Source organism: Gopherus flavomarginatus, chromosome 14 (genome assembly GCF_025201925.1).
Source record: "Gopherus flavomarginatus isolate rGopFla2 chromosome 14, rGopFla2.mat.asm, whole genome shotgun sequence".
Lineage (NCBI taxonomy): Eukaryota > Metazoa > Chordata > Testudines > Testudinidae > Gopherus > Gopherus flavomarginatus.
Window position 1 is genome coordinate 26,247,820 of NC_066630.1, and position 24,467 is coordinate 26,272,286.

Genomic DNA, 24,467 nt, shown 5'->3' on the forward strand with positions numbered 1-24,467 from the left:
ATATTTGCTTTTAAGGGAATATCAGTTAATATGTTTTGTGACTGAGAGTAGGAATTTTTAGTAATTTTTTTAGTAATTGCTGTTTCATGAGAATAATTTTATATATATTGTTTAGTAGGAAAAGTGTATAGTACAATCATTTTTTGTTCATATTATATATATGGGGACTTGCAGTTTAGGGTGATCTATATATGTATCATTAGTGGATAAATATAATTTTCATAAGGGTTTCTATTTTTATATTTAAAGATTATGTTTACTGATAAAAATAATATTTATTTTGGGTCAAAGTTAAAGTTATTGTGTTATGAAGAAAATTACACATGTCATACCTAGTTTCACAGATCATAGTTTTTTAGTCTTGTCCAAAAATATTATGTTTTGTATTTATAGTTCTTTTAATTAAAATATCTCCAAACACCTTAACACACCATATGATAATTAATCAGTTCAGGAAATCTAAGACTAGATACATTTTATTATTTTCATTTTACAAATGGAAAGTAAGGCAGAGAGAAGCAAATTAATTTATCCAAGGTTATGCAGAATGTCATGCTGAGAACAGACTCTAATTTTTTCCTCCAGTCTTTAGACAACATTCCCTTCCCTACAGATATTATTATTTTGTATTTAATTAGCTAAAAAGAACAAAAACATTCACATTTTGATTTAGTTATTGCTAAAACATTTAAGGTTCATTCACACTGTAAAAATTTAAATGCTTCTGGTTTAAAAAAATGAGGAGTGATATTTTAAAAGTCTCATTGAAACACATTCATTACAAGAGTGAAATACTTTCAAAACTGGCATAAAATTAAGCACAAATGAATTAATCTTATCTCAACAGTAAGTAACACTTGGCAGGTCTGCCTTGAGATTTCTCACTGTTTGAGGCTGAGAAGTATGGTGGCCAGTGGTTGGAGAGATCGATGCTCAGATTTTGTAGCTGAATCCAGCTGGTAGGGCAGAAGTCCAGCATCCTTTCAAAACATTTCATACAAGGCTTGATACTGCCAGATTCTGAGCACTCTAGTCCCAACCAAGCAAAGCACTTGGGCACATGCCCAATTTTAAATTTGTGAGTAGTACCATTGAAGCTAATGGGACTGCTCACATGCTTACAATGAATTACTTGCTTAAGAGTGATTTTCAAAAGTCTCTAAAGGAATTGAGTGCCTAACTCCCTTAGGCACTTCTGAAAATCCCATCCTAAGTGCTTTGCAATATTGGGACCAGAATATTCAGCACCTAAAAGATCAAGTTCAGAATGACACACAATTTATGTATGCTTTCTTTGAGAAGGATATGAGTAAGAGGAATTGTTGAAGGTAATACAATACACCAATTGAAGAAAGAGTCATTCTGTCAGTGGCATGATGGGTACACTGAAGGTGCAGGAACTCTTGGCCAACCATCGATGTAAAGATTCAATGTAGTAACTTTTCTATGGAATAAAACAATTTAATTATTGAATTTTGGAAGCGTATTTTATAGAGTTGGACAAAGCAGCAAGAATGCAATGCAAAACAGGCAATAAGAGGGTGATAACACTAAATTACTTGGCCTTTTTTACATCTACTGTAATTCTGTATATGTTGTTTTTAAACATTTGCCAGAAAAAATACTAGACTCTATGGGATATTTAAGCTATTTCTGCAAAGTGATACATTTACCATAAATACAAACCCCAATCTTTTTCATTGTATTTTTGTTTTTATTGAACCAATGATCATCCTCCCCATAAATAGTAAATATTGTTAAAAAATTACCAATTGGATAAACCACATATGGTTTTTGCAATTCACATCTCACAGTATCATGGAAAGGAAGACAATAGCAACTGTGAGTGCAAATATCCAAGAATGTTCTTAGGGTTTGGGGGTACAGTAATATTGTAAATTTGTTACTGGTTTCTCATTGCTAGCAAGACTACTTTGTTTCATTCACACTCCTCAATGCGTTTTCTATCTGTGTTATTTATGAATTTGGAAGGCAAAGAAGCTGACAGTATCATAGTATGTTTAAATGTGCAAAATGCATTCATAAAAAAAGCTATCTTACTTTTTTACATGTAAACATTGATCGTTACTTCTTAGATATGGTAGTTTAATTTACATAGTACCATGATATTCTGAGCAAAAAATATAAAATACCACAGGAAAGGAATTTAGGGATAGGCTAAAGATCTCCATATAAGGATTGTGGGACTAAACCTACTTTCTACACATTTTTACAGATTTCCTGAAAAATGTAAGCTTTAAGACCCCAAATCTGCAAAGACTTAGATATATGCAGTGTTGCCAACCCCTGAGTCTTGCATATTTGATGTTTTTCTAAGATGCTTTTCTGACACAGATGATTACTTGAGAATCTGTTTTCATTTTAAAAAGGGTTACAGAGAAAAGCTTGAAAATGTGAATCATACAGTTTCAAAAGCACGAAGGCAAATAAAAAAATCCCAAATTTATTATTTTAAATATCTCATGATTTTTAAGCCAATCTTGTGATTTTTGGAGTCTGAGTCATCATTTTGGATTATTTGGGATTGGCAATCCTAATGTGCCAATTGACTTCAGTCGGATTACTCACAGTAAATGAAGTTAAGCATGAGTGTAAATGTTTGCAGGATCAGAGCCTAACTAGCAACAAACCACACAAGAAGCATTTGCTTTCTATTTATCGTGTAGCTGGATGAGGAAATCTTTCACTGGCAAGTCTTCGATCATCATTTAAAAGGACACAACTTGAAAAATCACATTTTCATGTGAACATTTTGTACTTACAATTGTCATAAGTAATCCCTACATTAACTATAAATAAAAGAGATTAGTGATTATTTTAAAATTCTCTTTTCTGTTTTATTTTTAACTTTGTGCACTTGACAGTATTTCGTGTATTGTTATTTTAACTATTTGGTTTATGATTTATGCCCTTCCTCAGGCTCTGCAAGAGGATGTTTACCAGTAACAGCAACAACAGAGCTGAAAGAGAGAATAGTCAGAAGACAAGTATTGTGCAAATAGAAAAGGGAAATACAAGAATGTTTAGTGTTGCTATGGATTTGCCCAAAGGACACTTCAAAACAACAAAAAGGGAGCCGCACAAAATATTTTTTACTGACTAAAAAATCAGACACTATTGAAAAAGTGTTCTGTCAGAAAATTGGTTTGTTTGGTTTTTCCTAATTCATCAATTTTAAAAAATTAAGTTCATACTGACCTTTTAATAACTGCTGATTACTTTGGCAATATTTCCTTTTATCAAAAACATATAGGTATATTTTGTAATAAGGATTTTTAGGACCTCATAGGAACCTTGTTCAGGGTTTCCTAAGAAATTACTTCTAATGCCTCTTTCCTGCAAATACTTATGCATATGCATAAATGTTATGCATGTGCCTAGGCCCATTGAAGTCAATGGAACTACTTATGTTTGTGAAGTTAAGTATATACATAAGCGTTTGCAGGATCAGGGCCTAAGTTGCAATATTGGATTAGCTCTTTGGGAGCATTGTGTAATTAGTGTACATCTCACCTTTTCTCAACCATCTTATAGGCCCTGTTCATTCCCTCTTTGATGCCTGGCCCTTGGATCTTGAGTTCTTCTAGCTGTCTTACTATGCAGAAATTTCAGGATTAGGCTGTTCTCATGATTTTTCTGTATGTGACTTTGACGCTGTTATAAAAAAATTGGATATGGTAAGGTTTCTAACAATCCTTTTTATTTTCAGCCATATGCTGGTATGTGACTCATTGTGAGTTCATGGAGCTCAGTGGAAACGCTTACGTGTGTCATGCCCTATAGGCAACTATTGTCTTGCTTTTTTTAGCAAAGGAGGGAAGCAAATGGGTGTCTGCTATTATGTGGCTGAAGTAGCCCAGGTAAATTCCTGTTATTACATTTCTTTATTTAAGCATTAGCACTCAATAACCAATAAAATGTATTTCCTTGCACCTTAGCCCTTATTTTAACCCAATGTAGATTTTGTAATATAATATTCTAAAGTCAATGTGATGGGATTACAAAATGGAGTTACTGAGCTAACGTGGATGCAATCAGCCCTGCCTCCCTACACCTGTAAGAGATGTCAGACTTGGAGGGAAAAGCTTAAAAGAGGAGAACATAATACAGTTGCCTTGACCAGAGGAGATTTTTACTCCTCAATGTGTAGAGAAGGGCAAACTGATTCATAGATTCATAGACTCTAGGACTGGAAGGGACCTCGAGAGGTCATCGAGTCCAGTCCCCTGCCCTCATGGCAGGACCAAATACTGTCTAGACCATCCCTGATAGACATTTATCTAACCTATTCTTAAATATCTCCAGAGATGGAGATTCCACAACCTCCCTCGGCAATTTATTCCAGTGTTTAACTACCCTGACAGTTAGGAACTTTTTCCTAATGTCCAACCTAAATCTCCCTTGCTGCAGTTTAAGCCCATTGCTTCTTGTTCTATCATTAGAGGCTAAGGTGAACAAGTTTTCTCCCTCCTCCTGATGACACGCTTTTAGATACCTGAAAACTGCTATCATGTCCCCTCTCAGTCTTCTCTTTTCCAAACTAAATAAACCCAATTCTTTCAGCCTTCTTTCATAGGTCATGTTCTCAAGACCTTTAATCATTCTTGTTGCTCTTCTCTGGACCCTCTCCAATTTCTCCACATCTTTTTTGAAATGCGGTGCCCAGAACTGGACCCAATACTCCAGTTGAGGCCTAACCAGCGCAGAGTAGAACGGAAGAATGACTTCTCGTGTCTTGTTTACAACACACCTGTTAATGCATCCCAGAATCACGTTTGCTTTTTTTGCAACAGTATCACACTGTTGACTCATATTTAGCTTGTGGTCCAGGGAAGTGCTTCTTGGGTGACTGTTGTATTTTGGTCCCTCCTGGAAATATGGGTGGGTGGGCAGGATGGTGGACCTAGTGTTGAACCACTATTGTAAGACTATTATTCTATATGAAATGTGAGCCTAGTTGGGGCCACAACTTATAGAAGCCCTCTAAAGAATGACAAAGAGTCCTGTGGCTCCTTATAGACTAACAGTCGTATTGGAGCATAAGCTTTCGTGGGTGAATACCCACTTCGTCAGACGCATGTGGTGGAAATTTCCAGAGGCAGGTAAAAAGATTAGTTTCATCAGGGAGGATGAGGCCCTCTTCTAGCAGTTGAGGTGTGAACACCAAGGGCCGCCCTCATCCTGCTAGAAGAGGACCTCATCCTCCCTGATTGAACTAACCTCATTATCTCTAGACTGATTCTTGCCTGCATATTTATACCTTCCTCTGGAAATTTCCACTACATGCATCTGATGAAGTGGGTATTCACCCATGAAAGCTCATGCTCCAATACGTCTGTTACTCTATAAGGTGCCATAGGACTCTTTGTCGCTTTTTACAGATCCAGACTAACACAGCTACCCCTCTGATATCTGAAGAATGAGAGTCCTACCATACCTGGGGGACAGTTCATTTGTGTCTGTTGATAATCCCAGAAGGAATGGACTATCTCAGGCTCAGTTGGAGAGCTGAGACTCTTATGAGTGGGGTGGTGGAATGCCTGGATGTCACAGATTGGAGTGTGGATGCATGCAAAGATCCCATCCCTACCCTTAAGGGGTGCCCTGGGAGAGGAACATGGTAACATCACTCAAAGTGCATCTGTAGAGATGATGGTTATAGCTCTGAATTCTTGCACAAATCTGTTCTGGAATCTTATGTGTGTAGTCTCCTTAGTGCACACAACTTCCATTAATACTAATATTATTAGTGTGCCTCCTTGATGGATTCATAGATATCGTATAAAGAAAAGGGGAAAATGCATCCTTTAGATTGTAAACCTCTCCATAGTAGGAATCGTATCTTCTATATTTGTACAGTGCCCAGCACAATGCCACTGACATCCCAACTAGGACCTTTAGGCATATACCATAATATACATTCCTAATAAATAGAATAACAAAGTAGTAAATCAGTTGAAAGACTGAAGACAATGCACTAGTAATTAATTAAATGACTCATGCCACACAGTTCTAATTCAGCAGGATGAAGTGAGGGAGACTGACTCCCTTCTACACTGAAACAAGGGAGAGACTGAAAGTAGTACACTCTACTAGTAACACACAACCTGAGATCCCTGCAGGTACTATGTTTCTCTCTGGCAACAACAGAATACCAGGAAAGGCTCTAACAGCCTGCATCTCTCTCCAGCAATAGCAGTTGCCTTGGCGGGGCTGCTGATGGATTGGGCTCTATCTTCTGGCAGAAGACATTATGCAGGAAGATGCAGTTGGCAGTCCACTCATCTCCCCCTCCCCACCGCCACCCTTGTCAGACATATCACATGCTTCAGGAGTGACTTTTGTATCTATTGCCAGAGAACAACTTTCTTTCTTATTTGGGAGATAGCAGGCCAGATTCTTATGTGATTTACACCTATGTTAATCTAGATTAATTCCAGTAGAATTATTCTAATTATGCTGGTGTAACTGAGGTCAGAATCTGTCTCAAGTTCTCTTTGGCCAGATCCTCAGTTGGTGTAAATCAGTATAACTCCATTGACTTAAATGGAATTAGCTCAGTTTACACTGCTGAAGATCTGGCCCCTTGTTTTTAACTCAACTGATATTAACAGTATTTAGTAGGACTTATGCCAAGGTTTTTACTGCATTTTTTGTTTCAACATTCTTTACAATGATTAATTTAAATAACTGAATTTTCTCTTGAGAAAAAGAATACTTTTTTTAGATTATATAAAAAGACATGGTTGGAGGAAGAAATCTTTAGATGAGTGACAGTACATGTTCTGTAGTGTGAACATAACAAAGACTCCACCATGCTACCTCATAACAGAATCAAAAATGAATGTCAGACTAGTTTTGAAATGAAATCCAAGGAAATCTTTTAGAGGATTATTGAAAGATGAGGTCATAACATTGTATTGGAAAATAACATTTAGTACAAAGTAGCATTATGTTGCACTGTACAAGTATAGCCATTTTTTTCATAGTGCCTTTAAAAAACAGTTTCATACAGTAATTATGTTAGACTTCGTTTGCACACATTCCAACAGTGCAGAAGACATCCAGGTATAATGAGTGATCATTTATGTTGTTTAAGGTAAATATTAACAAATCTATGTGCCGAGAGGTTAATTTTTATTGTATCATGCTGTGAAAATAACTCAAATAAGAAACTGAAAGTCACTTAGCACTTAAACTGTATACTGCTAATTAGGTGGGGCCTGGTACTGCAAACACCTATGCATTGGGACCTTAGTTAAGTACCTGTATTTTTAGATAAATTTTTTGGTCAACATTCTGGTAAAATCATAAATTTAAAATAATAGGAAGTACAATGTAATACTGTACAATTTATCAACTCAAAAGTTCTTTTGGTTTAATCATTCTGGGGATTTATGATGATCTTTTGAAATTACATGCAAATGTTAAAAAATATTAATTTAATGCTGGTGAAATGTCCCAGATTAACATCTATGGGACCATTTAAGCTATCATCAGCTCAGTAAAGCAGGCTAGGAAATCAAGAAATGCACACAGTGGCTACTCCCTGATCCTACAGTTTTGAAACTTTTATGGCTTCAGACTTGGGGGTGAGGGGGAGAGTGTATGGGTGGGAGAGAGAGAGAGAATGAGCAGAGCCTACAGTTAGGCCCAAGTTTAAAACAGTAATTAAATCTGCCAAGGGTTAGCCTGACAGTCTAGAAACAGCATGCAGCCAAGCAGGGGATCAAAGTTTGAGTTTAGAAGTATTTTGGTTTAGTTTATTTTTTTAAATGCTAAAGCTATTACAGCTGGATTAGAGATAGCATGTTTTTAAGAAAATCAATAGGCTTTTTACACAGTTAATGCACATAGATGTCATTTTACCAATTATTATGACAGCAAGTGCCTGTGACAAGTTAGTCTGGCCCTTCCTGTAATACAAGAGTCTAGCAACGCATATTCTGGGGAAAATAATGACAGTGATAGTTCTTCTGTAGGAACTTTCTCCTTTGCAACTGCTTTGTCAACAGTTACTACATGTTGCCTCAAATTTGTCCTCTTCTTGTGAAATTGCTGCATGTTACCATTTTACAGGTGCTGTGCGAATCTTATGGTATTTATCAAACCTTATGAAAACACTATTTTCCTCCACTGAGTAGAATGGAGAGATTACAAGGAATCCCACAGCTCTGTTTACCACATTGCATTACTGACCATTGGCATTTAGGCTCAGTTAGGCCTTGATTCAGCAAAGCACTGAAGCACATGCTTTCCTTTAAGCAGTTGAGTAGTCCCATCCCAGTTCAGCAAAACACAAACATGTGAGCTACACCATCACTATTGGGGAAAAGCACTGAAAGACGTGTTTAACTCATATTGAAGTCAATGGGGCTACTTACATGCTTAAGTGTTTTGCTTAATCAGAGCCTTAGTTTGTTGCTCTTTTCATGGGAAATCTAGTGTGATCTTATGGCAATTCCCATGATCACTGTGTACCACAACAACATATGTTAGAATAAGCAAGGGAGATAAATAAGACATTGAGATCTTACTAGCAGGGGCAGATTTTACTACTTTTGGGAAATTCATACAGACCTCCTGGTAGTTTCAAATTGTTTATAACAAGTGAGGATTGCCCATAAGCATTCTAGGCATCATTCTGCCCTTGCTTTTGTGTGTTACTCCTTTACGTCAGGGGTGTAAATGCAGCTGTAATCAATGGAGTTACACCACTGTAATACTGATGTAAATGAGAAGAGTATCAGGTCCTGTTTGTGCAGCTTTTCCCAAGGTAGACGGTGACCTCATCGAAGAGTGAATCCAACAGTTGCACATTATGTGCATATTATAGGAATTAGGCAGCAAGCCAAAAAGACATAAATCTGAGTGGTCAGCAATGCAGTATGGGGCATGTAGCTGTTGAAATTCTAACATAGCCTTCAGGCACTGTGTGTTACTCCACTGCACTATGATGACAGATGATAATTTAGAAAATGACAAAATCACAAATATACATGTACATATACAAATGCAGTTTGCATCCCACCTTTTGCCATGCAAATGATTTGGTCAAGAAAAATGATGGTCAAAAGTCAGTGAAGATACAAAACATGGAGTGAAATTGTGGAGGATAAGTATACTATCTTGAAACAACTAATTAACATTATCACACTAAAACTGACTCCTCTCCCAAATAATTCCATAATCCTCCCCTCACCACCTCGCAACACACATTCAGGCAGAAGCCTAGGCTGAATAAGATGAACCTCGTACCATGCTCTGAAGATCACATAGGGCTGATAGACCTATGAGAGAAGCCTGAAACAGTCAGGTTCCCTTTGTTATGAATGCCCCACCTCCAATACCCAGATACTGAAATCTAGGAACTATGGTCCAGATCATTAAAGGTATTTAGGTGCCTAACTCCTATTGAAATCAATGGGAGTTAGATGCCTAACTACCTTTGAGGATCTAGGTGTATTAGAGATTCTGTAGGGTGCTTTTTCTGTTATGACAGAGCATGGGGATAAAGAGGTTTCTCAGGTGGTAGCCACTCCATGACCCAAGCCATGAAAGGATTTTTAAATTAAGCTCAACACCTTGAATTTCTGCCCAGAAACAAACAGGAAGCAGGTGCAGCCTTTGGAGAACAGGTATGATATATGATCTGTAACTGACACAGCTAAGCAAGTTGGGCTGCTGCATTCTGTACTAACTAAAGCTTTCTGAATAGCACACACAGCTGCAATCAAATCAATGTCCCAGCCCCTGTATGTGTAATCAGCCTTCAGGGAAATCCCATGGCCCACATGGCCTAGCTTCTGCTCATGCCCTGCTATTCTGGCCAGTTCTTTAGATGATGGTTCCTACTGTTTCAGCAGCCCTCATTACACCAAGAGGCATTTAACTGCTCCTTCATTTGGCCTGAATAAGAGGTGCTTGTGCCCATAAACTTCATCCAGGTCTGTGATTGATGGGGGCCATTTAAGACCTTCCAGTATAACAATATTAAGAGAGTGTCTCTTGTGAGTTAAGAGATGACAACGCTCTCTCTCTTCCTTCCGTGAGGTACCACAATAAAATGCTGCAGCTGGCTCTAGAGGCAGCACTGTAGTCAAGGGTAAACATGGGTAAATGGAATTTACTTGCTTCTCATTTGGGGAATATGGAGTTTAATTAAAGTTAGTTTACCCACTACTTTTTTATCTCTACACCACTGCTTAGAAGCTTTGATGGTTTGTTTTCTTAATGAATCAGTGAAAATGACGGTATTAACATGGGAAAGTTTTTGGATGAAGAAGTGGGCTTTTCACTGAGCTCTGAATGCAGCTGGGTTAGTGGTCTTTATTATTTCTTCAGGCAGTAAGCTAAGTATTCTCTAAACCCTGTATTCTGATGACAAAGTCCACCCTGGAGAAAAGGGGTAGATTTTCTGTTCACAGTCTTGCCCTTCGAAATGCATTTATAGACCTCTATAGCTCTCTCCTTCTCTATCTCAAAGATATGTTGTCACCAATAATTGCACATATATAGCACCTTTCATCATGTGACCCTACCGTACTTTGAAACTAAGGGCTCGATCACAGAATGCTCCACACTGATTTTAATGGGAGGTTTGACTGAGTAAAGACTACAGGATTGGACCTTAACAGACAGTAACTTGAGCTCTCAAATTGGAAAATGAGTCTCCTTGAAGAACCTGTCTGGTTCAAAGAAGTCTAATTGTGTATTCTCCCTGAGACTGCTGATTTACCAGACAAGTGGGAAAATTATAAAAGACAACATTCTGTGTTCCACCTGAGTACTAAGGGAGCCTGAGGCACTATAATGTTCTTGGATATGAATGCGTATTTTATATTGCTAGTCTTTTTCTAGCAACAGTAACATCAATTACAACTGTACTACCTAGTGTTTTCTTCCAACCCACCCCGCCTAGACTGATCATGTTTGTACAGGAAACCTTTGAATCACAAGCTTTCTTTTATTCAGTGAGGTCACTGTAATAAGGTTATCCTAGGTCTCATGAGATGCATCTTGAAACATGGCCTGGTTTGCAGCAGGATAATTCAAACAAGGTAATGTGATGAAATTGTTAGCCATCCCATTTGGTATGGTAATATTGACCTTTGCCAGTTGCATTGCTACAATTTTTCATATTAAAACTGCTTCTTTAGATTCCTGTAATGCTTTATTAGCTTGTCTCAGGTGTGTGAATAGAACACGTCTGTGTGCAACTTTCTCCATGGAAAGGGTAGGATTATCTTTTTTTTTTTTAACTGAACCATTAGACTTCATTCATAAAAGGTTAAATATATATATATACACCACTACCCCCATATAACGCCACCCGATATAACACGAATTCGGATATAACATGGTAAAGCAGCGCTCCGGGGGGGTGGGGCTGCGCACTCCAGTGGATCAAAGCAAGTTCGATATAACACGATTTCACCTATAACACGGTAAGATTTTTTGGCTTCCGAGGACAGTATTATATCGAGGTAGAGGGGTGTGTGTATATATATATATATATATACACACACACACACACACAAAATCAACACACAATTAAATACAAAAATCTCTTAAGCTTTTATATGTGAAATAAATCTGGGGGGGGGTTTATGATTAACTTGTAGGAAGATCACACAGTTATAGGCCTGCATGGGAGAATTTATAGCTTGTCAGCTGTGTAAAGATATCATCTTCCAAAGTATTTTCTGGGTGACATGGCAACAAAATTTACCCAGACATTAAACAGAAATCCTTTGTAAGCTCTGTCTGAGTTAGCTGTGATACTGATTAAAAGTGAATTTCTCTCTAAATGAGCTAAAGCAGGCACATCATTTGAACATCTGCAGAGTAAAATAAACATCCATTTTAATAATGTAGGGACTAAATCCTGCCCTGGTTGGCCCAGCAGGGATAAGCAGTTTGGATTCCACAGGCATACCACAGGGTCAGGAGGTGCTTCAAGCCACGCCATACAATATCCATTGCTGCCCATCTTACACCAGGTCTCCCAGGAAAAAAGTATACTATACTGCATTATTTGTAAAATCATATGCAGTTATGTAACTCAAGACTGTACAATGTTTACAAACATGGTGCAGAGTTAAGGTTGCATGCACAGCCCCAACCTTGCTATTCTTTACTTTTTAGTGTTTATACAAGCAAGGTCAATACTCTCTTCAGGCAGCATTTTTTATGGAATTTCATAGTTTTTCCTTTATTTTTTAAAGAAGAAACAAACTCTAATATCCGAACATTTCTTGCAGCCACAAAGCTACTCTTGTGTTTAGCCTCTCCACACACTCTGGGCTAGCAGCAGAGGAAGCTGTTGCCACAGGGGCACGCTGGTTATATGTACAGACTAGATTAACTTTTAAAAATAATTATAGTTTGGGGGCCAAATTCATCCATTAGCTTTGGTAGAGTTATACCACGGATGAATTTGGTCCTTTATCTTCCTAGGATTTGCAATAATTTTAATTTGTTTAAACAGTAGCCACCAGTATATTTGCACATTGACTATTCTGTAAACACCCTTGGCCTGCTGGGCTATACTAGCTCTGGAAACCCTTGGATGCTGATTATTCCATGGCAGGCTGACCAAGCCATGACTGGCCAAAGACAGAAGGCCAAAGTGCAAAAATCCCACCAAAAGCTCCCAGCTGCATGACACAAACCTGCTTTGGACAGGGGAAGAGAGGTCACGCAAATAAGCTCCCCAACAATTCTTTATATTAGAACCAGTGCTCCCTCTACTGGGACCATGTTGTGCCTGGAATTCCTACCTCCCTAGGGCTAGAGTAATTTATCTGTAGAGAGAAAACCAATTTACCACATATTCCTGGAGGTAGGTTGGGAAGGAACCTTCTGACTACGTCTTTCATATCTGCTGCCACTGGCTCTTGGAGGGTGCTTTTCCTTTCCCCATTGGATCTGAAGGTCTTGCCTCCTCTTGCAGTGACTGCCATCTGAAAAGCTTTCTCCTGAAGGGCACTCACGCTGTACCCAACTTCAGTTTTTAAACTAATTCATTTTTCAGAATTGCAAACCTTCCTTCAACTCTCTAGTTGGCAGATCCAATGAGGAATCTGCTTTCAGCTGTGGCCCCTTCTAATTTTTCCCATGACTTAACTGTTACGACAAGCCCTGCAATATCATTCCTATCATCATGACAGCTTCATGGCAATTAAGCACAGCAGAGCAAGAGGGTAACCCTCATAGTTGATACCAAGTGGGAACACAAGAACCTGCAACCACAGGAGTTTCTTCGGGGCTGCTGACACCACCACATCATCACCACTAGAGCCTTAGGCAAGGCATTCCTGGGAGGACCCTGCAAAGCTAGGCTTGGCAGGAAGTACTGCCCCACAGAGCCTGCGTGGCAACACCTCACAGCATAATGATTGGCTGATACGAGTATACAAACCAGAAAGCCATGATTAGGAACTGTCTGAGCAACAACATAGACTGCTTGCCTGCTTCTGCTCCAGATCCTAAAACCTTAAAGGGAACAAGTCACTCAGAACTTTGAGATGTGACAGTTGGTGTTTCCTACATACTGATCATGATATTATCATGTAGAAAACATGTTACATGGTGCCTGTAACCTAGTAAAGTTCACTGAGTTAGGCAAAATTTGGAAGTGTTCACTTCTATTTATCTAGGAGCTTATACTGTGCTCATCACTGTGGTATTGGAGCACTGCTTCATTACTTGGGGATAGCTGTGGCATTTAGTCCCAGTCCTGGCTAATAGGTGATGCAGAACTTCACAGTTCTAGGGGTAGCATGGGAAGGATTGTCTTGGAGGCACAGTCCCTCTGTGGGAGTGGGTAGAAACCCCCTCCCCGTCCCCAACAACAAAATTTGATTGGCTGATGTGGGAAATGCCACTCCAGAACAATGACACAGAACTGGCTACAGACCAGCCAGGAGGCTTTGAGTCAATGAGCAGATTGCGGGGAGGAGGGCGATGGGACAGAGGGACTAGCCTGTAAGTGCAGGAAGTTTGGAGGGGAACAAGGGGCCTGAACCACTACAGCAGGACCAGATCACAGATGCCACACTGGGGCAGAGAGACACCAAAGTGCAAGGGTGCTCAATCTGAACTGGGAGCTGTTGAAAGGACAACTCACTGCTGCACTGGTGATAACAGGTGCACAGTTTGGAGCTGACAGGACATCAGAGCCCACACAGCTGGACCCACCATTCTGAGCTCACAGAGCACACCAGTGTCAGAGTACTGGAACGGGTTAGACTGATCCATGGGGGTTTGAACTGATGTGGGGTGGAGAGTCTATGTGCCTAGCTAATCAAGATGTGTGTGTCAGGGAGGGGCTGTATGCTGTACTGGGGCAAGGAAGTATGTGTAACCCCTTCTAGGAATCCTCCCCTGAGTTTACTCCTGAGTTAGATTAAGTGTTCTAAGTGTGGTACTTGTTACAGGGTTAACTCTGACCCCTAGGAGAGAGGTTGGTGTTTGTGCAGAGGCATGTGGCTGAGACTTGGGACCCCTTCCTCAACTCAGGGAATCTCCCACCTGACAGCTGGTATCAGGAAAAGGATTTGGGGAGGTTAGGCAGGGACCCCTGAGGTACCGGTATCTGGAAGGTCAGGGACATCTTTGAGAAACTCTCAGCCAACCCCTCACAACACTGTCCTTGTCCTGGCAGCCTGCCCTGTCGCAGTGATTATGGCATACTACATGGGGGGCGGGCATGGATACCCCAGTTTACAGGTGATGGCCAGACCAACTTCATGATTTTCTGGAATCCACCTTTAACATGTACTGCCTCCCTGAGTACCAAAGGGTGGGATCCTGTCAGGCCAGCTTAATCCCCCACTTGATGCCTTCTCAGGGTGTGTGCTCACGCTGCTTCCTCTCTAGATCGCGCAGCATACTCTGTGGGCTGCTGTGGGAGAAGAGTGCCTTCCTGCCTGTCTCCTACAGGGCAATTTGTGTCCCCTGGGAGTGCTTGGATGAAGTAGTCCCTGTAATCCCAAGTGCAGGCACTGCAAGTATTCCCTTGTCCTTGTGTCAGGTACAAAGAAGAGTGTGGTCTACTTGTGTCCCCTTCCTCCTGTGCATCTGCAGAAGGACTAGGGAAGATCTGGCCACTAGCTGTCACCTTCAGCCCCCAACTAAAACCTCTCCAGAGCATAATCAAGGATCTACAATCTATCCTGAAGGACGAACCCTCACTCTCACAGATCTTGGGAGACAGGCCAGTCCTCGCTTACAGGCAGCCCCCCAACCTGAAGCAAATATTCACCTGCTACCATACACCACACAACAAAAACACTAACCCAGGAACCTATCCTTTCAACAAAGCCCGCTGCCAACTCTGTCCATATATCTATTCCGGGGACACCATCATAGGACCTAATCACATCAGCCACACCATCAGGGGCTCGTTAATCTGCACATCTACCAATGTGATATATGCCATCATGTGCCAGCAATGCCCCTCTGCCATGTACATTGGCCAAACCAGACAGTCTCTATGCAAAAGAATAAATTGACACAAATCAGATGTCAAGAATTGTAACATTGAAAAACCAGTCAGAGAACACTTCAACCTCCCTGGTCACTCAATTACAGACCTAAAAGTCGCAATCGTTCAACAAAAAAAACTTCAAAAACAGACTCCAACAAGAAACTGCAGAACTGGAATTAATTTGCAAAATGGACACCATTAAATTAGGCTTGAATAAAGACTGGGAGTGGATGCGTCATTACACAAACTAAAAACTATTTCCCCATGCTAATTTTCCCCTTACTGTTACTCACACCTTCTTGTCAACTGTTTGAAATGGGCCAATCTGATTATCACTACAAAAGTTTTATCTGCTGCTGCTAATAGCCCACCTTAATCAATTATTCTCATTAGAGTTGGTATGGCAACCCCCATTTTTTCACGTTCTCTGTATATATATCTATAGATCTATGTCTTCCTACTGTATTTTCCACTGCATGCATCTGATGAAGTGGGCTTTAGCCTACAAAAGCTTATGCTCAAATAAATTTGCTAGTCTCTAAGGTGCCACAAGTACTCCTGTTCTTTTTGGTCATCATGATTGTAATCCATGGGGCTGTCCTACTAAACAGCCTTGTATGCCTGCATGAGATCCCAAAAAACTCTGTTGCTGATAGACTTGTTCTCTCCCCTCATGTCACATCTGAGGCAGATCTTTGCAAGGGAATGTAGAGGGGGAAATGTGGTAAAATTGCCCACAAACAAAGCAGTGGACAGAGGGTCCACATAATCCAGCTGCAGATGGCCCAAACATACAATGGGGGAGAAACAGTAGACTGTGTCTTTTGAGGTCCCTTCCAGTCCTACAATCTATGAATCTCCCCGAAGTAACTTACAGTAGCTGGCAGCTGGTGAGCATTGTGAGTTATAAGATACTGAAGTACACTTTGGGACTTAGACTCCTTTTGTCAGCCGGACTGTTCAAGGGAACTTGTTCATATTTGCATTTTTGATCATTGGCTCACTTTACAGGCTTGGGCCTAATGTGTGTGAAACCCAGTGTTACAGCTGAATGCATTACTTGGATAAACAACATAATAATTACACCTACATGCCACAAATCTGACACTTACACTGGCTCACATGTCTGTATTCATTGAGAAGACAGTGATTTACAGTGCTGAGTGCATCACACTGACCCTTAGTGTGGTTTCAGAAAGCATTTCACATCCACAGGGTATGTGTTTTTTAAATGAGAATCCTCAGGCATCACCCCAAGCTTAAACACGTGTACACTCCATTTTTCATGCAATGATTAAAGCCCCACATCAGGCATATAACATTACTTACCAGAAGTGACTTGCTGTCTTAACCCCACCCCCTCCATTTTTCAGTGAAATGAGGTTTCTGTCTCCTCAGGGCTCTACCATTTCCTTTTACTTTCTCCATGCCTGTAGGCATGGAGCAGCAGGTGTTGAAGCCCTTCCCTATATTCTCTGTTGGCTGTAGTGAGTGATTTTCATGCTTGGTGTATACAGGACCCTCATTAGGAGAGATTAACTTTAGCCAGGAGATATCGCTCTGGTTTGGAGAAGTTGAGCTGTCTCCTTCTGTTGTATTATGGCAGTAACTTCACCTTGTGAAGCAGCTGCAATAGGTCTTTTCTAGTGAAAGTGTAGGTTGATGCCTAACTACTGAAGAAGCAAGCCTGAGTATGTTGTATGCATTACTGTATGTGTGTTAGAATCTTCTTGAAGATGTTTATACATGGGGGTGGGGGGCTAATGCCTCCATTTCATAGGAGGTTATTGATATAGTGGAATTATGGGAGTGGCAGGACATGGAGAGGTAAAGTAGAAGGCATTCATACCTCATTTGTGCTGTGGAACACAACTCTATGCCATCTCCACTGCAGACTCATAGGAGAAGCAATGAGGGACAGGACAGGTAAGCAGATCCCTTGCCAAGTAGATCCACTGGTCTGACCCACACAGAGCAGCATGTAAGGGCTGTGGATGCTACTGAACCTCTGATGCTGCAGTAGCTGCTGTGGGGGTACTCGGCCCCTTATTCTCAGTTTGTGAGAAGGATTCTGACTCCTGGCACAGTTCCTTTGTTCACAGAACACATACATTTGAAGGACCTGATACAAAGCTGACTGGGGTCTATGGAATAGCTTCTGATGGTTTTAATGGGTTTGGAATCATGGCCTAGATTACATTTTAAATTTTTGCCTGCAGTTGTTTTTGTGTGTGCGCATGTCTCTCCATCTGCCTATCCTTGAACTGGAAGTTAACTCTTTTTATGCCCATCAATACAAATACAATTTTTCAGGCATCTCTCCAGGCACCTTTTAGTCCCAGTGTAAGGTTCTGTTTATTATATTGTTACCAAAGCTCATATTAAAAACTATTTTAATTATTTTGTATTTTCCCGAGAAAATTATAACAAAGTCTGGGTTATGGATGCTGGAATCTCTGCTTTCTTAAGCTATTTGAGCGTAAAGTGCAGACTAATTGCTCAAGTCTCGAAATCTCCCAACTGGAAAGAGATTCCTACCTGTAATCAAGTCTATTAGCTGTGTGCGTACCTTCAGTTCTCTAGGGTATAACTCAGGGATAACAAAGGGAATAATATCTCAAAGCCATAAGTGGCTCTAAATTAAGTCCCATAGTTACTGTATAATCTGTCTCTTTTTGTTTCTCCTATCCTAGTAATTATTGAGAGGCCCCACTGGATAAAAGGGAAGCAGAGGGAATATTTGATGAAATAACTAGGACCACTAAGAGGTATGTCTGGATGTGTGCAGCATGAATTAAGTCATTATTGGTACCCAAGTTCTGACTCTGTCCTAGCTTTGGTACAAAGATTTTGCAGGTGAGCCCCAATTTTAGGAGGGGCAGAATAGGCTATCATTTATTTCATGAGAAATGCTGCTGTGAAAAATTCTATAATGTAGAATGTTCACTCTAGACCTATACTGATTTACTCCCCACATACATCCCATCCCCAAAAGACTGTAGTTCTGTGGGATGACCCTAATCTGAAGGTAGAATTAAGATGGCAGCGGCTGCTTCTCTTGCTCTTGCTTTACTGGGCAAACTTAAATATGAAGAATATTCTTAATTTTAAAAATACAATTGAAGAGCTGGCACAATGACCTAGCAATGGTGCTTTGCATTGCCAAGCAAACCTGGGGTCGATGCAAGAAATCTCCACTCCTCCTTGCATGCCGATTAAAGGCAGCAACAATAGAAATCATTGTGCTCTCTCCTGTTGCTTTCAGGAAGCAAGGTGGCTGAAAGTAGGTGAGGCCACAGCTACATTCTTCCACACAGGGAGCTAGACTGACATTGTGGAGTAGCACAGGAAGAGACTGTACTGACATTGCTCCTTCCTGGGCACTGAGGCTCCACATTGTACTATGGTTGATACATGGCACTAAATTCTAGTCCAGAATAGGCAAATCACAGGCAGCAGCAGTGAAAGCTATTCCAATTCTACCTTGCAATTTTGTTACTGTTCAGATTATAAACACATTGATTGTATTTTGACGCTCTCACAATTTACATTTCAAGGCCTTAGACATTTTGACAAATGTCAGCATAAGTGTGAATTCATGCCAGCTCATTAATATGCTCTCAACAAATGCTATGTAACCTTGCATCAATTTTAGCATAGCATCTCTATCATTTTTATGTGAATCCTTGGCTCTGTGTATGTGTGTGTGTGTGTGTGCGCACGTGTATGTGTGCGTGTATGTGTGCACGCAAGAGAGAGAGCAAACACCTGTGTTTTTAAGGTATATGCATGCACATTTGACATAGTTTCAAAATAAATTTCTGTATCCTCTAGGTCCATTAGCACACCATGTGGATGTCCTTCTACTGAAGAATGGAATTCTATTCCCTGTATTCTCACTGCTAATACTACAGATACTTTTATTTGCATGACTCCCAAATAATGGGTGCTCTTTCTTTCTTTCTTTCTTTCTTTCTGTTTCTGCTTTCACCTACCCATGAAATACCTGAAACTACCTGGATAAGAATCTCAGGATTTGGCCTTTCATGTATAAAGCAGTTTACAGAATCATTATATAAATGCTAAAGGTCAACTTTCTCTGTGCTATCCTTGCAACCCGATTGAAGTTAGTGGAATTACATGGGTGGGTATGAGGGCAAGATTTGGCCAATAAAAAATAATCTCCCCACCTAATCTCTGTGTGTGTGTGTGTGTGTGTGTGTGTGTGTGTGTGTGTGTGTGTGTGTGTGCTTTCCTTTTTCCAGTATAAAAAAAAATCTTGCAGGAGTCACTGATTCCACAGAAGGCCTGCAGTAGCAGTGAGAGCGAAAGACACAGTGAAACAGGAGCTTAAACCAGAAGAGAGTTTAAAGGGGAAGAAACCATCAATCCATCACTTTGGAAAGTATTAGCTACAGCAGGCTAGACTTCTGCAAAATTTCTTACTTGGAGCCTCAGTCTCTGTGGGCATATTAAGAGGTCCAGCAGTCAGCTGGAGGAGCTATAATTATCCCACACTTGGTGCTGACATCAGTAATGGTGGAGCTGGTGACTGGTTTTAGCAAGACACTAGTCAAACCCACGAGCTTGAGGGTCAGCATGTAGGCTCTTATTTCCTCTCTGTACATTTTTAACTTTTGAATGGGGTCTCTGCTGCTGCAAACACAAAGAAATAACCTGCAAATGACAGAAATATTACTTCGCTGAGGTCAAGTTCAAGAAAAATTGTAAATATATATTGCTTGTGTTTGTGGTTGAGATTTTTTGTTAATATGAAGCAGCTGGTATTGAGACTTGATGAGAGACTCATATCCCCAAAGGCTAGAAGTCCCAGTCCCAGGAATTCTATTTTCACCTTACAAGATACAAGACACTCCCAGTGGTGACCTCAGCCTGTTCCCTACTATGGACCAAAAAAAAAAAAGCCAAACACTTAGATGGTCTGCAGACTTTGCTGGCAGAAGATGTTCAGTCCAACTGCATGTGGTGTGTTCTGCACCTGTCACTAGTCCCAAGTCTAGTCTCTTCCTGTGCAATTCGCTAACTGTTACTAAATCCATAAGAGGGTTGAGGGACTGTGCCAGTACTGGTACTCTGGAGTCCTCTACTTCCACACTAGCTATAAAAACATTTGGGCCTAAAAGACGGATGGACCAGCCTCTTTCCTTGTGGCAACAGCAGACTTGGTTCAACCAGTCCTAGGGGTCCCCAGATCTGTGAGAGAATGACCCTAATCTGAGATGTAGAACTGTCACTAGGAGTGACTTTAGAAGTGTAATACTCCCAGCCAAGGCCAGTTTTAAAACTGGAGTTTTATTAAATTTAGTATTTAAAAAAACTAACCAAAACAGGTTGCACACTGCTGCTCCATCCTGTCACAGAACACAAAACTCTGCTTCAATCAGAGGTATCCCCTCAACAGACCTTCAGTCCTTAAAAAGGGACAAGGCACAGTAAATCTAACCATTACTTTCTCTTATGAGAGCAACATAAGCACATTTACTTCAACATCACCCCTGACATATTGTTGATACATATTGTCACTATAGGAGCTCCAGGAAACCAATTATAGCGCTCTTGAATCTAGCAGCACCTGATATGAGTGGTTAGGGAGCAGTTAGCTAGAAAACAGGACTGTGGATGGTTCCACATAGCTTGAGGAGAAGGTCATTTGGGGAGTGGATCAGGAAGGATGATCTCCTGAGGAGACAGGAGAAATCAGAGTCCCTGTTTCTCTGTCAGGGCAGGATGGAGAGACTTTTTTGACTTTCCTGAGCCTCCCATTAACTCTCATCAGCATGAGCCAAATACAGAATGTTTGTTCCTTCTTAATAAATCTAAAACTGTATATTTGGCTTAACTTAATACAAAAGATTGATCATTCCTTCCTGTCTAACAACATGTCACGTGGATTCAGTTGCCATGTGATAATCCCCTAAATGGCTGCATCATACCTCGTTTAGAGTCCAGCATGAGCATCTCTGCTTGAGCATCTTCACTCCCAATATGCCCCCTTTTCCCGCCCTGCAAGATGCAGTAGGTCTGTAGAGAACTGGTAGTGGACCCGCACAGCCCAGTGCAGCATGTGGAATAGCCTCTGATGCAGCAGATGAGCTAGTGTAACTGTGAAGAATTACAGTAGTAGTCAGCTACAGAGGATGCACCTACTGTACTGACTGTCCCCAAGCAGGATCAGGTCCCTACACAAACAAATCACTAAAGGGTTGGGGAGGGGGAGGATTCAACTGAAAACAGTAACAAATGCTGCATTACATAACCATCTCCAAGAAAAGGGACAAAAGCAAGGCAGAAGCATTTCTAAGCACAAATAATACAAGTAAACATATACCTATAAAATACTGGTAGTATAAATTTAATTTTTTATTTAAAGTAAATCTTTACCTCACTGCCACAAGTCACGTTCTCTTACGCAGCATCAAAATGAGGCTGTGTGAATATATAGACACAAAGGCAGCACTGAAGTTTCCTTAGCAACAGGATCCATATGAACATCCCTCCTCCTCTCTCCTTGTCTTACTGCTCAGATTTCCTATTGCTTTAGTAGCTCATGAGCTTACTTACCTAGGTTCATAGGGACCTAGACTAGGGATTTAATTAATCTTTTGAAGTGTGCTGCAGATACTCCCTGTTTGACAGTTTTGAAAGTACTCCAGCTCCTTGGCATATCTCAACAGCATCTCTTAAAACTATCCTTTTAACTATTTTCTGGAGCAGTGCAGTACTGATAAGCCACATGAGACAAATTCTGGGCAGTGTTTGAGCTACACATAGGCCACAAAACATAGGAGGAAGTGGTGCAACAAGTGTCCTTCTCTGCACGCCATCTGCTGAGGCTCCATAAATTATAACTAGGAGATCCATTCCCTAAATAGAGGTTTTACAGTGCATTATTAACCACAAAGAACATTTAATTCTTAAAATGTGTTTAAAATGTTGTGTAAAAAAAGATTTTGCAATACAAGTTTAGTTTAAATAAGAAAGATATACAGTATCAAAAAGAGGAATTTTTTAATGGAAGTGCTTATAGCAATCTTGAATAACAACACTGTCCGAATGTAACATATATTCTGAAATTCTTGGCTTCACTTTTAGTAAGTAGGTGAGCGTTCATTTGTGACTATAAGCACACCTACTTTGTGCATGCCCTACTGGATGTGCACATGCAAATCCCCAATAAACATGACTGGCTAAACACTTACTCAATCCAGTATGCATGTGCAAAATAGGCATGTATTTTTGTGTGCACATTTCTAGTTGCGGAAAATCAGGCCCATAAATTAAACATATATGGTAGCGCTGAATTACAAATAATGTGAAATCTGTCTTAAGAAACCACACAACAGACCATCAGAAACTGTTTGCCTGATAGAGAAAGCAAAACAAAATTTGTGTTGGTCATTTAAAAGGGGGGGGGAAGTGGGGTGCCACTTTGAGGGCAGATTTTGATGTATATGAAATCCAAAAAAGGCACCATTGTGATTCTTTTAGTTCTTTAGTTCCACTCTAGATCTGACTATGCTGGATTATATATTAAAAAGTGCCTTGTGTGTGAAACCCACACACCTTCTGGGTGTGGTGTTCTGTCCCATCTAGTGGCACCAAGACCACTTAAAGAGAGAGATAAAATGAGTCTGCTTTACAGCCTTTGCTAACAGCCAACTGGCTTTTAGCTCATGCTGTAGAGGCTCATGCACTAAGCTCCAGAGGTCCCTGGGTTTGATCCTGCTCGCTGATGACCAGGGTCTGTCAGCATTACATGTGCATATTGAGATCAGTTCCAACAAAGCCGCTATTCAGATTTGACATTGTCCTGTGAGCAGACAATGTTAGCACAACGTGTAAGAGACACAATGGGTATTTTTAAAAAAAGTTATTTACAAAAATGTAACCTTGGCACATTAATTTCAAAACAGCTGTTAGTGAATCCTTTGCTGATGAAGGCAAAGTCAATACAATTCAACTACAGTAACAAAACAAACAAACCATAATCTCAACAGCCACTCAACAACATATTTGTTTTTCAGCTTCCTGGTTGCAGACCAGCATAATTCAGTGTCACTCCCAAATTTGTAAGAGGGTAGCAGATGAAGAGAATATTTCGTAAAGTGAGAACTTTACTCCGCAGGTACTGAAGATGCTGCTTAATTCTTCTTCAAAAGCCAGAGTTTTCAGAAGTCCTCAGAGCCCATTAATGCACCTCAGTAATTGCCAGAATTTCAAAAGAGATCAGCACTTCAGGTGCATATTAGATGCTGAGCTCTTTTGAAAATCTGGCTCCAACTCTAGGTGCTGAGCACTTGACGATGTGGCCCTAAATGCTTTAACATTGGGCAAAAATGTTGAAAATATGTTCCCAGGGTAAAATCCTTTATCATTTCTATTCCATTTTAGATCTTTAAACAACTCAGAAAAGGTTTCCACTGTTCCTAGACATACCTGTCTGGCATATGATCCATTAGCTGTGGAAGTTTGGGGGGAAAGGTTGCATGCTCCACTGAGATTTTATAAATGGTACTATGTGGTGAATTTTAGGACTATTTACATTTTATCTCCTCAGTCTTGCACAGGTGCCTTACAAACACACAATGGATGATTTAATACCTATATATACAAGAAGCTGCCAAAACTTTTTTTAAATTTCTCTAGTGGAATTAGGAGTTAAAAACTAGGACGCTTGCTGTGCAAGCCTTACCTTTATTTGCTGTGGGAAGAAATATGATCAAGGACACCAGGACTCTGAAAAAGTGCCAGAGCTTTGCTGTCCCAGATTTAAAAGAGAAATAGCAATAGCAGCGTCTGCTACACTAAGATTGACTCCTACAAGCCTGAGGGAAGACAGATGAAAAGCAATACTTTTTTTTTTTATGACAACACAAGGTTCTAAATTTAAACTGCCAGGTAGAAAGATCTTGTCCGGATTTTAAAAAGATGA

The 24,467-nt window shown here is 40.3% G+C and overlaps 1 long non-coding RNA gene across 1 annotated transcript; it reads right to left on the reverse strand.

The window, feature by feature from the left end:
* Positions 1-458: 458 nt before the first annotated feature.
* On the reverse strand, positions 459-23,365 carry LOC127034374 (uncharacterized). Its single transcript, XR_007769372.1, has 4 exons — positions 23,099-23,365; positions 19,961-20,191; positions 3,535-3,675; positions 459-1,444 (listed from the first exon to the last, which is right to left on the reverse strand). It is a non-coding gene; the product is annotated as an uncharacterized LOC127034374 (long non-coding RNA).
* Positions 23,366-24,467: the final 1,102 nt, after the last annotated feature.